This window comes from Nesoenas mayeri (genome assembly GCF_963082525.1).
Source record: "Nesoenas mayeri genome assembly, chromosome: 4".
Classification (NCBI taxonomy): Eukaryota; Metazoa; Chordata; class Aves; order Columbiformes; family Columbidae; genus Nesoenas; species Nesoenas mayeri.
The window spans coordinates 27,006,815-27,021,642 of NC_137540.1; positions in this window are offsets into that span (position 1 = coordinate 27,006,815).

Here is a 14,828-nt window from a genome sequence, read left to right on the forward strand (position 1 = left end):
CTCAGGGGTCAGTACTGGGCCCAGTATTATTCAATATATTCATTAACGATTTAGACGAGGGAATAGAGTGCACTATCAGCAAGTTTGTTGATGACACTAAGCTGGGAGGAGTGGCTGACACGCCAGAAGGCTGTGCTGCCATCCAGCAGGACCTGGACAGGCTGGAGAGTTGGGCGGGGAATAACCTCATGAAATTTAACAAGGGAAAGTGTAGAGTCCTTCATCTGGGCAGGAACAACCCCAGGTTCCAGTATAGGTTGGGAAATTACATATTAGAGAGCAGTGTAGGGGAAAGGGACCTGGGGGTCCTGGTGGACAACAGGATGACCATGAGCCAGCACTGTGCCCTTACAGCCAATAAGGCCAATGGCATCCTGGGGTGTATTAGAAGCGGGGTTGGTAGATCGAGAGAGGTCCTCCTTCCCTTCTACTCTGCCCTGGTGAGACCACATCTGGAATATTGTGTGCAGTTCTGGGCCTCTCAGTTCAAGAAGGACAGGGAACTGCTGGAGAGGGTCCAGCGTAGGGCAACAAAGATGATTAAGGGAGTGGAGCACCTCCCTTATGAGGAAAGGCTGAGGGAGCTGGGTCTCTTTAGTTTGAAGAGGAGACGGAGGGGTGACCTCATTAATGTTTATAAATATATAAAGGGTGAGTGCCATGAGGATGGAGCCAGGCTCTTCTCATTGGCAAACAATGATAGGACAAGGGGTAATGGGATCAAGCTGGAACACAAGAGGTTCCACTTAAATTTGAGAAAAAACTTCTTCTCAGTGAGGGTGACAGAGCACTGGAACAGGCTGCCCAGGGAGGTTGTGGAGTCTCCTTCTCTGGAGACATTCAAGACCCACCTGGACATGTTCCTGTGCGACCTCACCTAGGCGTTCCTGCTCCAGCAGGGGGATTAGACTAGATGATCTTTTGAGGTCCCTTCCAATCCCAAACGTACTGTGATACTGTGATACACTGTTAATGAGCTGTTCACGCATCCTTAAACTGTTTCTGCTAGCTCAGTTCTTTTTGGTCTGGGACCACCAACTCCCCCCATGGCATCCTGTTTATTCAGACAGGCATTGGCCACGTACACTTGCCTTTCTTCCTCATTTTTCTGCTGCATAAGCTTATATCAGCATTTCTTCAACCTTGATTTATCTTGCTACATCTTTGAGACCTGCACTTTACAGGCTAATCAAGTTCATTTCTAAAGTGTCTGGATTGCTCACTACATATCCTTGGTCTTCTAAAAACCCCACAGAGACAGATGATGTGAAGACAGCTGCTAGTGACATCCTGGTGGATTTGGCCCACTTACACTTCCACTTGGTCATGGCTGAGCTTCCGGAGCCACCTGAAGGTCATGGGAAAGGATCCGTGATGAGATTTTTCTGCTCACATTGATCAAAATGGCCAGCAGCTACTGTACAGCTCCCTTGGCCTCCTGGTTTGGTTAGGAGCCGGTCCAGCTCTGTTGGGCTTTGTCGGGACCTGTTGGGCTCTGTCACGTTGGGTCAGGCTCTGTTTGGCTTTTCTGGGTCATGTAGGGCCCTGTCAATCTGTGTCACACCCTGTTGGGCTCTGTCAGGCCTTGTTAAGCTGTCCAGTTTTGTTGAGCCATGTTGGTCTCTGTCTATCTTGGACAGGCTCTGTAGGACTTCTTTAGACTTTATCGGGCTCTGTCAGGCCCTGTCAAGTCTTGTCAGGCAGTGCCGGGCTTTGTTGATGCCTGTCCAGCTTTATCGAGCTTTGTCAAACTCTGCCAGGCTTTGTTGGTTTCTGTCAGGCCCTATGGGGGCTTTGTAAGGCCCTGTCAGGCTCTGCCGGTGTCTGCTCGGCTCTGTTGGCCTTTTTCAGGCTCTATTGGGTTAGGTCAGGCTTTGTTGGTGTCTGTCAGGCTCTGTCAGGCTTTATCAGGCTCCATCAGACTCTGTCAGGCTCTATTGGTCTCTGATGGGCTCTGTCAGGCCCTGCCAGTTTTTGTCAGGCTCTGTCAGGCTTTGTTGGTCTTTGTTGGTCTCTGCCAGGACCTTTTGGGCTCTTTCAGGCTCGGTCGGAGAACGTGGGGCTCTGTCAGTCTCTGTTGGGCCCTGTCAGGCTCTGTGAAGGTCTGTCGGGATGGTCAGAATCTCTCAGGCCCTGTTGTGATCTACTGGGCTCTGTCTGGCCCTGTCAGTCCTTGTGGGACCCTATCAAGTACTGTGGGACTTCGTCGGGACTTGTCAGCTTCTGTCAGGCCCTGTGAGGCCCTGTTGGGCTCTGTCAGACTTTGTCATGCTCCATCAGACTCAGTTAGGCTTTGTCAGGAACCGTTGGGCTCTGTCAGTCTTTGTCATTCCCTGTTGGGCTCTGACAGGCTTTTGTATTGCTTTGTAGAGCTCTGTCAGGTCCTGTTGGGCTCTGCCAGGGTCAGTCAGGCAATGTGGGGGTCTGTCAGGCCCTGTCATAGTCTGTTTGGCTTTGTTAAGATCCATCTGGCTTTATCGGGCTGTGTTGGTCTCTGTCAGGCCCTGTCAGGCAATGTGGGGCTCTGTTGGGCTTTGTTGGGTCCATTTGAGCTCTGTTGGATTTGTTGATCTCTGTTGGGCTCTTTAGGACTCTTTCAGGCTCTGTTGAGCTTTGTCAAGTTCTCCAAAGACCTGTCATGCTCTATTAGGCCCTGTAAGGCTCTGTCAAACTCTGTTGGGCTTTGATAGGCCCTGTCGGGCTCTATCTATCCATGTCAGGCTCTGTCGGTCTTTTTCAGGCTTTGTCGGGCTCTGTCATGCTATGTCAGCTTTGTCAGGCTGTGTCAGGCTCTGTCAAGCTCTGTCGGGCTTTGTCGGTCCCTGTCAGGATCTGTCAGGCTCTGCTGGGCCCTGTCAAAGTTTGTCAGGAAGTGTCTGGCTCTGTTGGGTTCTGTCAGGCTCATTTAGGCCCTGCCAAGCTGTTTCACGTTCTGACGAGCTTTGCCCAGCTCCATCAGGATCTGTCAGGATTTGCCAGGCTCTGTCAGCCTCTGTCAATCTCTCTTGGGACTGTTGTGATCTCTCAGGCCTCATTGTGATCTGTTGGGCTCTGTCAGGCTCTGTCTGGATTTGTCAGGCTCTGTCCTGTGTTTGTTAAGCCCTGTTAAGCTCTGTCGGGCTCTGTCAGGCTTTGTTGGCCTCTGTCGGTCTTTCTCAGGCTCTCTCATGTTTGTCAAGATGCTCTGTTGGGCTTTGTCGGGCCCTGTCAGGCTCTGTTGGGCTCTGTCAGGCCTTGTCAAGATCTGTCCAGTTTTTTTGAGCCCAGCCGGGCTCTGTCTATGTGTGTCTGGCTCTGTAGGACATTTTTGGGGTTTCTAAGGCTCTGTCGGGCTTCGTCAGCTTTTGTCAAACTCTGTGGGGCCCTGTTATGATCTTTTGGGCTATGTCGGGCCCTGTTAAACCTTGTCAGGCAGTGTTGGGCTTTGTCAGGCTTTGTTGATCCTTGTCGATCTTTGGTGAACTCTATCAGTCTTTGTTGGCTTCTGCCAAGCCCTGGGGGGCCATTTTGGGCTCTGTAAGGCTCTGTCAGGCTCTGTCAGTCTCTGTTGGGCTCTGTCAGGCTCCGTCTGGTTAGGTCAGGCTTTGTCAGTGTCTGTTGGGCTCTGTTGGGCTTTGTCGGGCTCTGTCCAACTCTGTTGGTTTCTTTAAGGCCCTGTAAAGCTCTGTCAGGTTCTGTTGGGATTTGTGAGACTCCATCGGGCTCAGTCATGCTTTCTCGGTCTCTGACAGGCTCTGTCAGGTGTTCTTAGTTTTTGTCAGGCTCTGTCAGGCTTTGTTGGTCTCTGTTAGGCTTCGTTGGTCTCTGTCAGTCTCTGTCAGGACCTTTTTGGCTCTTTAAGGCTCTGTCAGGGAATGTGGGGCTCTGTTGTGCTCTGTCGGGCCCTGTCATGCTTTGTCTGGCTTTGTCAGGCTCTGTCTAGTTTGTTGAGATCTGTCAGTCTCTGTTGGGCTCTGTCGGGCTCTGTCAAGCTCTCTTGGGCTTCTTCACACACTTTGTCAGACTGTAAAGCCCTGTCATGCTCAATCAGGCGCTGTCAGCATCTGTCAGGCTCTGTCAAGCTCTGTTGGGCTTTGTTGGGCCCATTGAGCTCTGTTGGATTTGGTGGTCTCTGTTGGGCTCTGCAGGGCTCTTTCAGGCCCTGTTGGGCTTTGTCAGGCTCTCTAAAGACCTGTCGTGCTCTATCAGGCCCTGTCAGTCTCTGTCATGCTCTGTTGGACTTTGTCAGGCCCTGTCGGGCTCCATCTATCCATGTTGGGCTCTGTTGGTCTATTTCAGGCTGTGTCAGGCACTGTCACACTTTGTTGGCTCATTCAGGCCCTGCTGGGCTCTGTCAAGCTCTGTCGGGCTTTGTTGGTCTCTGTCAGGATCTGTTCGGCTCTGTTGGGCCCTGTCAAGGTTTGTCAGAAAGTGTCAAGCTCTGTCAGGCTCTGTCATTCCCTGTCAAGCTCTGCCAGGCTTTGTTGAGGTTTTTTGGGCTGTGTCAGGCTCTGTCAGGCTCATTTAGTCCCTGTTGGGCTCTGTCAGGTTCTGACAAGCTTTGCTGAGCTCTTTCAGGCTCTGTTAGGATTTGTCAGACTCTGTCAGCCTCTGTCAATCTCTGTTGAGACAGTTGGGATCTCTCAGGCCCTGTTGTGATCTGTTGGGACTTGTAACACTCTGTCAGGCTTTGTTGGTTTCTCTTGGCCTCTGTCAGGCTTTGTTGGGCTCTGTCTGGCCCTATCAGTCCTTGTGGAGCCCTATCAAGTACTGTGGGGCTTTGTCGGGCCTTGTCGGCTTCTGTCAGACCCTGTGGGGCCCTGTTGGGCTCTGTAAGGCCCTGTCGAGCTCTGTTGGTCTGTGTTGGTCTCTGTTGGGCTTTGTCATGCTTCAACACACTTGGTCAGGCTTTGTCAGTCTCTGTCGGGCTCTGTCAAGCTCTTTCAGGCTCTTTCGGGCTCTGTCTGGCTTTGTCAGACAGAGGTTGAAAGGGCCTAACAGAGCCCTACAGAGACCTATAGAGCCTGACAGAGTTTGACACGGTCTGACTGAGCCTGAAAGAGCCCAATAAAGACCAACTGTGAGAGTCGGTCCGAAGATGGAGCAGTATTTGCCTGAACATCGCCATCAAGAACTTAGAGAACTGAAGCTGAGACTGAAAGAACAGATGGACAATGACTTGGAGAGAGGCCCGAGGCGAAGCATTGTGTTGAGCTGTTTCTCCAATACGGGGTGGCTCTTGCTAACAATGGCTGTTGTGTGGACTTTGCCTGCTTCTCCAGACAAACCAGCCCCCGCCTCCTGAAAGCTATTGTCATGAGGGTCTCTTCGACCCAGAAACAATAGCCACCGTCCAGAAGAATGTGTTCTTACCTGCAGCCTCAGTTACATGTGTCTCTCACCTTCTCCCTCAAACAATGGTCAACGAAAAGAAGCATGCCCAGAAGCTCACCAAGGGAAGCTCACCTGAGCTCACCCAATGGACCAGAGAAAGACCCCTGAATGCTGGACACGTAAGCATTGGCAAAAGAAAGTGTGAATCTTTTGAGCCTGCGCAGTACGAGCCTGGGTTGCGAAATCTAGGTGGGGACCAGCCTAAAACAATGGGAACAAAGGGGGGTGAAGAAGCATAAAAGGTGACTCCAGAATGGAGACTGTTGAAGATCTTCCCACCAGAGGATCCCAAACCACGATGGAGGACTGGCAGGACTCCACAGGACTGGAGACCAGAGGGACACCTTTGGAACTCGACTGGTGATAAATGCAACCTCATTTCTCATCTTTACCTTTACTTTTCCCCATTTCTTTTCCCTTTTCTCTTTTTTACTCTCTCTCTCTATCGCATGCCACTTTATGGGCAAATTAATAAAGTAACACTGCTTGATTGAATCATAACCCTTTGGCATTTTGGTTGCCTTAATTTCGCGCTCTGAGATCAAGGTAAAAGAACCATCAGGAGTCCATCGCCGAATGGACCATGACACCAACAGAGCCTGACAGAGTCTGACAGAGACTGACGATGCATGTCAAAACCCAACAGAGCTTGACAGAGCACGATAGAGACCAACACAGACCAACAGGGCCAGAAAGAGCCCAACAAACCCCAACAGACCCCTAACGCCCAACAAAGCCTGACACGGCCTGACTATACCACCAGGACCTGTAAGAGCCTGACAAAGCCCAACAGGGCCTGACAGAGCCTGACAGAGCTTTACAGGGCCTGACAGAGCCCTATAGAGCCTGACAGAACTTGACAGGTCCCAACAAAGCCTGAAAGAGATTGACAGCACCCAATCAAGCCTGACAGACCCTGGCAAAGCCCAACACCAACAGGCCCTGACAGAGGCTGACAGGGCCTGACAGAGGTCGACAGGGCCTGATGAACCCCAACAGGGACAGACAGAGCCTGACAAATCTCAACAGAGCCCAACAAAGCCTGACAAAGTGTGACAAAGGATCGACAAATACTGACAGAGTGTCAAGGTTTAAGGCAAGGCGGCAATAAACCGTGGCAGATGCTTGCTGTTACCCTCTTACCTCCCAGCACCCCTTCCTTTAGATTGGAAAGATGATAGGGAAGATAAAAGAGAAGGAAGAAAGACTTAGACTTCAAGTCAGAAGGTTTTAAAGAGTTTTACTAATGCTACTAATAAATAGAGAATATATACAAAATATGCAAACCCAATCTTTAGTGCTCAATGTGGAGTTGGTGTCACTCCAGCGGCAGCAGAGCTGGGTGTGCAGAGCTGGCGTGGGTCCAGCAGGTGCAGGCCAGGCCCCTGTAAGTCATGGGCAGGACTTCACAGCAAACTGGAAACTGGCTGCAGGGATGCAGGGCCTGAGGCCTGTAGATCACAGGCAGACAGACAGGGTCCTCTCTAGATGCCGGCCATGGTCAAAGAGAAGACTGACCCTCATGACCACCCTCTTATATAGGGGGTATGGCAATTATGGGATGGAATATTCAGTTGATCCTCAGCTGGTCAGTTCTATTCACCTGTTCCATTCACCCCTCCTCAAACACACCCCTCTCACGACAGAACGTGGGAAAACTTATCAGTCTTTCTTGGCTACCATAGTAATAAATCTAAACATGAGCTTCTTCAGCATTCTGTTGGTCTTCTTATCAGCACTGAGTACAGCATCCTAGGAAAAATATGCAGGCTAAAACTCAGAAAAGTACAGCCACCTAGAAGAACTTAGCTGAAAGAAAAATCACTAAAAGAGAACTGGTCTTGTTTTTAACAAAATCAGGACAAAGAGCCCGACAAGGAGTGACAGAGCCTGACAAAGCCCAAACGTAATTGACAGGACCCAAAAGAGCCCGATGGGGACAGAAAAAGCCTGACAAACCGTGACTGTGCCCTACAAAGCCCAACAGGGCCTGATGGAGCCCAACAAAGCCCGACAGAGCCCAACAAGGCCGGATAGGTCCTGTCAGAGCTCGACAGATCTTGACAGAGCCTGACAGAGCCTGCCAGGACCTGACAGAGTCGGATAGATCCCAACGCAGTCTGTCATGGCCCAACAAGGCCTAACAAAGCTTGACAGGGTCTGATAGAGCCCAATAGACCCTGACAAAGCCCAATACAGCCTGACATAGCCTCAGCCTGACAGGACCTGAATGAGCATGACAGAGCCAAACACAGATCGACAAAGAGTGACAAAGATCAACCTGATAGGGAATAACAAAGCTCAACGGAGTCAGACAAGGGCTGACAGGGTCTGACACAGTGCGAAAAAGATTGACAGAACCTGACAAAGCGTGACAGGGCCTGACAGAATCTGACAGGGCAGGACAGAACCCAAGAGACACAGACAAAGCCTGACAGAGCAGAACAGAGCCTAGCAGAGTGCAACAGGGTCTGAGAGTGCCTGACAGGGCTTGACAGAGCCCAGTTGAGACTGACAGACTCTGACAGAGCCATAGAGGGCCCAACAGAGCTCATCAGAGACCCATAGAGCCCAAAAGAGCCAGACAGAGCCTGACAGTGCCCAACAAAGTCTGACTGGACCTGATAGAGACTGACAAATTCTGACAGAGCCCAACAAAGCCTGAAAGGGTCTGGACAGAGACCAACAGGGCCTGACTGAGTCTGACAAAGACTGACAGAGCCCATTTAAGCCTGACAGAGCCTGAAAAGGCTTGACAGAGCCTGACAGAGCCCCATAGAAACCGACAGAGCCCAACAGGTCTCAACAAGAGCTTGGCAGTGTCTGACAGACCCTGACAGACTGTGACAAAGCCCAACAGAGCCCAACAGAGCCCAACAGAGCCCAACAGGACCTGAGAGAGTCCAACAGGGCCCTACAGATCCAGACAAAGCACAACAAGGCCTGAAAGAGCCTGACAGAGCTTGACAGAGCCTGACAAGGCCTGACAGAGCCCGACAAAGACTGGTGGTACTTGACAGGGCTCGACAGAGCCCAATAGGGATTGACAAAGCCCAACAAAGTCTGACCAGCACACTACAATCAACAACAGGGCCTGACAGAGCCTGGCAAAGCCTGACATAAATAGAAAGAGCCCAACAGGGCCTGATAAAGCCAAACAGAGCTTGACATGGCCCAACAAGGCCTGACAGAGCCCTACAGGACCTGACAGAGCCTGACAGTGCCAACAGAGCCTGACAGAACCTGACAGAGTATGACAGGGCTCTACAAAGCCTGAAAAAGGGCTACAGGGCCCAAGAGAGCCTGACAGTACTTGACAGAGCCTGACAAAGCCTGAAAGAGCTTGACAGGGCCTGACAAAGATTGACAGAGTCTGAGAAAGCCCTACAAAGCCTGGCAGACCCAGACAAAGCCTGACAGAGACCAATGGAGCCCTACAGAACCTAACAAAGCATGACAAGGCCCAACAGAGCCTGACAAAGCCTGACGGTACTTGACAGGGCCTGACAGAGCCCGATAGGGATCAACAAATCCTAACAAGGTCTGACAGTGCACTACAATCAACAACAGGGCCTGATGGAGCCCGACAAAGCCTGACAGAGCCCAACAGAGCCTGACAGGGCTTGACAGAGCCTGACAAAGATTGACAGAGCCTGACAAGGTCTTACAGAGCCTGAAAAAGCCTGACTGTACTTGACAGGGCCTGACAAAGACCAGCAAGGTCTGACAGAGATCGACACAGCCCAACAAACTCCGACAGTGCCCTACAAAGCCTGACAGAGCCTGACAGAGCCTGACAGGGCCTGACAGAATCTGACAGAGCCTAACAGAGTGTCGCGGTTGAGATGGACAAACGACATGGACCAAGTTCCTTCAAGATTTCTTAATCAGAGTAACAATCGGTATATCAGTCTATTAGCAATCTCATCATACTGTCCCACAATAGCCACAGGTTGTTTCTATGTTGTAGCTATAAATATACAAATCTGCAAGTCCAATCAAATGCAGTCAGCCTGTAAGGTTGTCATAAATTTATTCCTCAAAGTTTCCAACTCCATTTTGGCTGTCATATTTATTGGATATTGTTTTCCGTTACTGGATCGAAGTCCTGTTTCAGATCTATCAGTGTAGTATTTGCTTTATTGAAACATTAGCTGTTAATACTAGTGGAAATACAACATTTGAAATTTCCTTGGAGATTTCTTACTTGCAGCAAGCAGATCTGCGCCATCCAAGCAGGTTCTTGTAGGCCATGCAACTAAACAGAATTCTCAGAAAATGTTATTTGAGCTTAAAATTCACTTAACAAATCTTAACCTAAGAGAGGTATAGGACTTTCTGGCAACCATAAGAATTCATGTATTAAAACTTTGTTCCAAATTTGGCATTCCATTGGTCTCAAAAAATGGCCTTTCTTTCGTTCTCTCCCATGACCTCAAAAACTAGCATGGTGAATTTACTAAGAAGTCTCTTAAAACTAAATACCACAGAATAAGTCTATCAACAAATTTTTGGTTTAATTTTCCAGTTTCATTAGAACTATGGTTCTGCTAAGGATGTCTTTAAACTTCACCCTCGGACTGCTCCAGTCAGTATTACATCGCTGCAGTGGGGGGGGGAGAGAGAACCCCCCTTTCACTGCTTTAAAAGCAGGCAGCCAGGTTTTTCCTTTTTTTTTTTTTTTTTTTCCCTCTTCTTACTGCAGTTCAGATATAACCAAGGTCACGCAGCTGGCATAATGGCTGGTACGAAGTAGGAGGCTCTGGGAAACTTCTCAGTTACAATGAGCCTGCACACAGGCCTGGGATATTTTGCTCTTTTGTTTACCCATTTCATTCCAACCATAATACACTTTATATGCAATTTCAAGTAGCTCTGCAATAGTTACATTCCTTAGCTCCATTTACCTTTTACAATTTAGAGATGTCAAAAACAGTATAAACCAGTATAATAAACATAAATCCATTATTCTATTTTCCTAGATTCAAATCAGCTAATATTCTAGCAACTTTTAAATACAACCTCTTCCAAATTCACATCTATCATAGCATTTTAACAATTTAAATGCTTTTCTAACAATATAAGCAATTACTCTAATGTGTAAGGATGCATCCTAAGGGGGAGCAAGGTGGAATTTTAGCAGTGGAACCAGTTCCCATTTTGTAATTATCTCCCCAAACAAGATTCTTTTGGTACCAAATATGAATATGCAAACTAAAATACTGAGCTCAGATGTGAAAACCAAATACCCAGTTCAAATATGCAGATGGATCACAGTCACACTAATTTAAGACAATATCTCAATTTTTGCATTGCACCTTTGGGCTGCTTACTGCTCAGCCCGGTGGAGGTACCTCTGGGTCTCCCTGACAAAATAGGTCAGTGCGCGCTGGAGCCCCATCAGCACCCGCCCCCCCGCTGCCGCAGTGAGCTGGACCGGGCAAGGCCTTTTTTCTTCTGTTTTGTTTTGGTTTGGTTTGGTTTGGTTTTTTAGTGTCTCATCTGGTGCGCTACGGCTGTTATTCCAAAACCAGGATTCTTTACGTGGTGTGCATATGGAAAAGCCAAATCCACCACACCGAGATGAGACACAGCCTGTCACAGAGTTGTGCAAGTCTGAATGCCGGAATAAAGGTAGCATGCTAGAAAAAAAAGTAACAGCTACTACACACAAAATTTTACCATCACATTCACACAGTAAAGAACTAAATTACTTATGATCTTCTGTATTATCACAAAATGCACATTTTGAGTCAACGGATTCTCATGATTTAACAGACTGTGAACTTAACGTACCATATAACAAAGACCTACCAAAACTGCAACATGCTTGAAACAATACCCACAAAGAAAACAGGTTAATGAGGAAAGCATCTCGCAGACTTCAGCAAGTTTACTGTGACTTGTGTGTTATCAGTTAACTCTCTCTCAGCTTGTTGACGTTCAAACCGTTCCAGCTGTAAAACTGTCTGTAATGATCTAATGATCTCTTGTAGAGATTTATTTTGTCCTGCTCTTCTCACCTTAAAAACAACATTAATTGCAACAAAATTCTATTCTCCGGACACTTTTCCCAATCATTTAACTTAAACAGCAGCCAACACTGATTTCAATATTTAACGAGATCTTCCTTCCTTATAATTCCGAGTGCTTTCCTAAGTTTTAAAACACCTCCCAATACCGATTTCTTAGGAACACGACTGAAAACAGTCGTTTCTGACCTTATCTGGTAAGTAAAAACCATGAGAAGAGGCGGGGGTGGGGCGGAAAACACAGGGCTGCTTGCAGCACGACTGGGAAAATTATGGAGAAAGTTTTATGGCGCACTTATACCACAAAGAAACAATTCTAACAACAACTAGTAAAACAACTCACATTCCTGACAAGCTGCTTGATTTTCAGAGAGGCAATACACAGAAACATAATATGTACTGTAAAACTCGCAGATAACATGTTGATAGCAAACATTAGCATTCTCTACTGCTAAATTCAACACCAGTGCTTCCTTAGCTTCTAAGTTTTTGACCTGCTTACTGATGGCCTCTTGAAGGTGGTCAATAAATTGCATGTAATTCTCATTGGGACCCTGATTAATAGTTGCAAATGATTTGGCTGCTTTGTCGGTTTCAGGCACCTTTATCATAGCTTGATATGCGAGGTCTGTTGACTGCCTCAGGATTTCAGAAACTTATTGTGTCTGTAGTTGTGGTGTGTCAATTAGTGTCTCTCCCAGGAGTTGTGGGATACCTGCCACTTTCAACGAATCCCCATTCTCAGGAATTTACTCTGCAGCAGCGTGGGAGGGGGGCGGGAGCAGGCTGGGGGGACCCAAATCTATAGGAATTACGTTATTTGGCTTGGTCTGGCTCACCACGGGGGGGTCCTCCCCACCTAAATCTTCAGGCAAGGGGGGATAGGAAAAAAAATGTCCATTTTTTTTCTTCCACGACTGATAGCAGCGGGGCAGAGGGTTCAACTGTGATTAATGGAGGTGACGCAGACGGTGGAACCGCGGTTGATGATGGTAGAGGAGAGGTTTGAGCCGTGATTGATGACGGCGGAGCAGTCGGCCGAACGCACTGCTCTGACCGGTGCTCCGAGGGCCCCTCCCGAGACCGTACACAACCCAAAGCTGTTTTTTCATGTGAGTCTTTCATAGCTTTTATCTGATCTCGGGGCCACACATATGTATACGACTCTTTCATAATTTTTTTCTGATCTCGGGGCCACACATATGTACTCTCCTTCTTTATTCCTTTTAACTTTCCAAGAAAGTGCCGCAGATCCTTATCTGTGTCAGATAATATGGACTTGGGTGGTTTTGACGAATCTTCAGTAACGGGGGGGTCGGAGTAGTACTTAATCCTGCTTTTTCCTCCGAATCTGGCCCAGGAGAGCCAGGAAGACTATCCCCCTCCGCCACCTCTGCCTTATCCTGTTGCTGTTTTAACTCTTTCAGAGTATCTAATAACAAGCGCCACGTCGTTAACAGTTCAGTTGCTTCCTTGGACCCTTGGGTAGCACTATCAAACAGTTTATCTCCCAAGTCCATCCATTGTGACACACTAAATGCTGTCACAGGATTAACCTCTAAACCTTGTGCTTTGCTCCATAGTAACATTTTTCTTAAAGTCAGTTCCGGAAGGCTAACACCCTGCTTCTTCAGAAGCAGCTTCCATGTGGATAATATAGTACCCTCTTCTTTAGATAAGTTTCCCCCCATGTTCCCGGTAGCTCACCTACTCCTTAGCGAGGTGTCTTCTCAACGATCCGGATCTTCGGCAGCTCTCCTCAGCTGCTCTTATCAGCTGTACTGGGCTCCGTCTCCACAGCTCTTCTTCGGCTTTTAATGTTCACAGCTTTCCGCTGTCACCTTGTTATGCGAGATCCTCTTCAGGCAGGATCACGTCGGGGTCACCATATGTCGCGGCTGAGACGGACAAACGACATGGACCAAGTTCCTTCAAGATTGAAGTAATAGGGTGCCATTTATTGCTACAAGTGCATTTTTATACAATTCTACCAGTTCACGTGTCTTTTCACTATTAGTTACAAGTTACAGCACTAACATCTCATTGGTTAATTTTGCTATCATCCATGTTATTCTTCTATCACCTTCTCTCTCACGGGTACAACTCCATACGTCCGGATACTCCTTTACTCCTGTCATCTTAATATCTTCAAGGCTGATCTCTACTCTCATATTTTCTGTCAAGGATTCCACAGACCCACTGCAGTTTCCCACAAGAGAGCTTGACAGAGCCCACCAGGGCCTGACAGAGTCCGACAGGGCTGGACAGAACCCAACAGATACAGACAAAGCCTGACAGAGCCTGACAAAGCCTGAAAGGGTCTGAAAGAGATTAACAGGGCCTGACTGAGTCTGACAAAGCCTGACAGAGACCGATAAAGCCTGACAGAGCCTGAAAAGGCTTGACAGAGCCTGACAGAGCCCCACAGAGACCGACAGAGACCAACAGGTCTCAACAAATCCTGAAAGAGATTGATGGTGCCCGACAGACCCTGACAGACTGTGACAAAGCCCAACAGAGCCCAACAGGACCTGAGAGAGTCCGAAGGGGCCTGAAAGAGCTGGACAGAGGCCAACGGGATCTGAACAGAGACCGACAGGGCCAGACAGAGGCCTGTCAGAGCCTGAGAGAGCCCAGCAGAGTGTGACAGAGCCCGAAAGGGTCTGAGAGAGTCTGACAGATCCCACCAGGACCTGGCAGAGCCTGACAAATCTCAACAGGGTCTGACAGAACTTGACAGAGCTTAACAGAGCATTACAAGGCCCAGCAGAGCCTGACAAGAGCTGACAGAGACCAACAGGGCCCAGCAGAGGTTGACAGAGGCTGACAGAGCCTGATAAAGCCCAACAGAGCCCGACAGGGTCTGACAGAGCCTGACAGAGCTGGACAACACCTGCCAGGACCTGAAAAAGCTCAACAGAGCCCGGCAGAGTCTGACAGGGTCCAAAAGAGCCCAACAGAGTGTGACAAACCTCACAGACCTTGTCTAAGCCTGACAAAGCCTGAGAGAGCCTGTTAGAGTCCAAAAAGGCCCAACAGATCCTGACAAAGCCTGACAGATCCTGACAGGGCTCTGCAGAGCGTGATAGAGCTTCAGAGGTCCTGAAAGAGCCTGACAGTGCCCAATGGGGACTGAGAGAAACTGACAATCCTCAACAGAGCCCTAACGCACAACAGAGCCTGACAGGGCTTGACAGATCCCACCAGGACCCATCAGACAAAGCCTGACACGGTCTGAGAGAGCAATGTAGGGCCCAATAAAGCCTAATGTCTGACAGGGCCTCACAGAGCCTGACAGAGCCTGATAAAGACTGACAGAGCCTGACAGGACTTGACAGAGCTTGACATGGGATTACAGAGCCTGAAAGGGCCTGACAGAGCCCGAAAAAGCCGCAAAGAGCCCGGCAGAGCCCAACAAAGTGT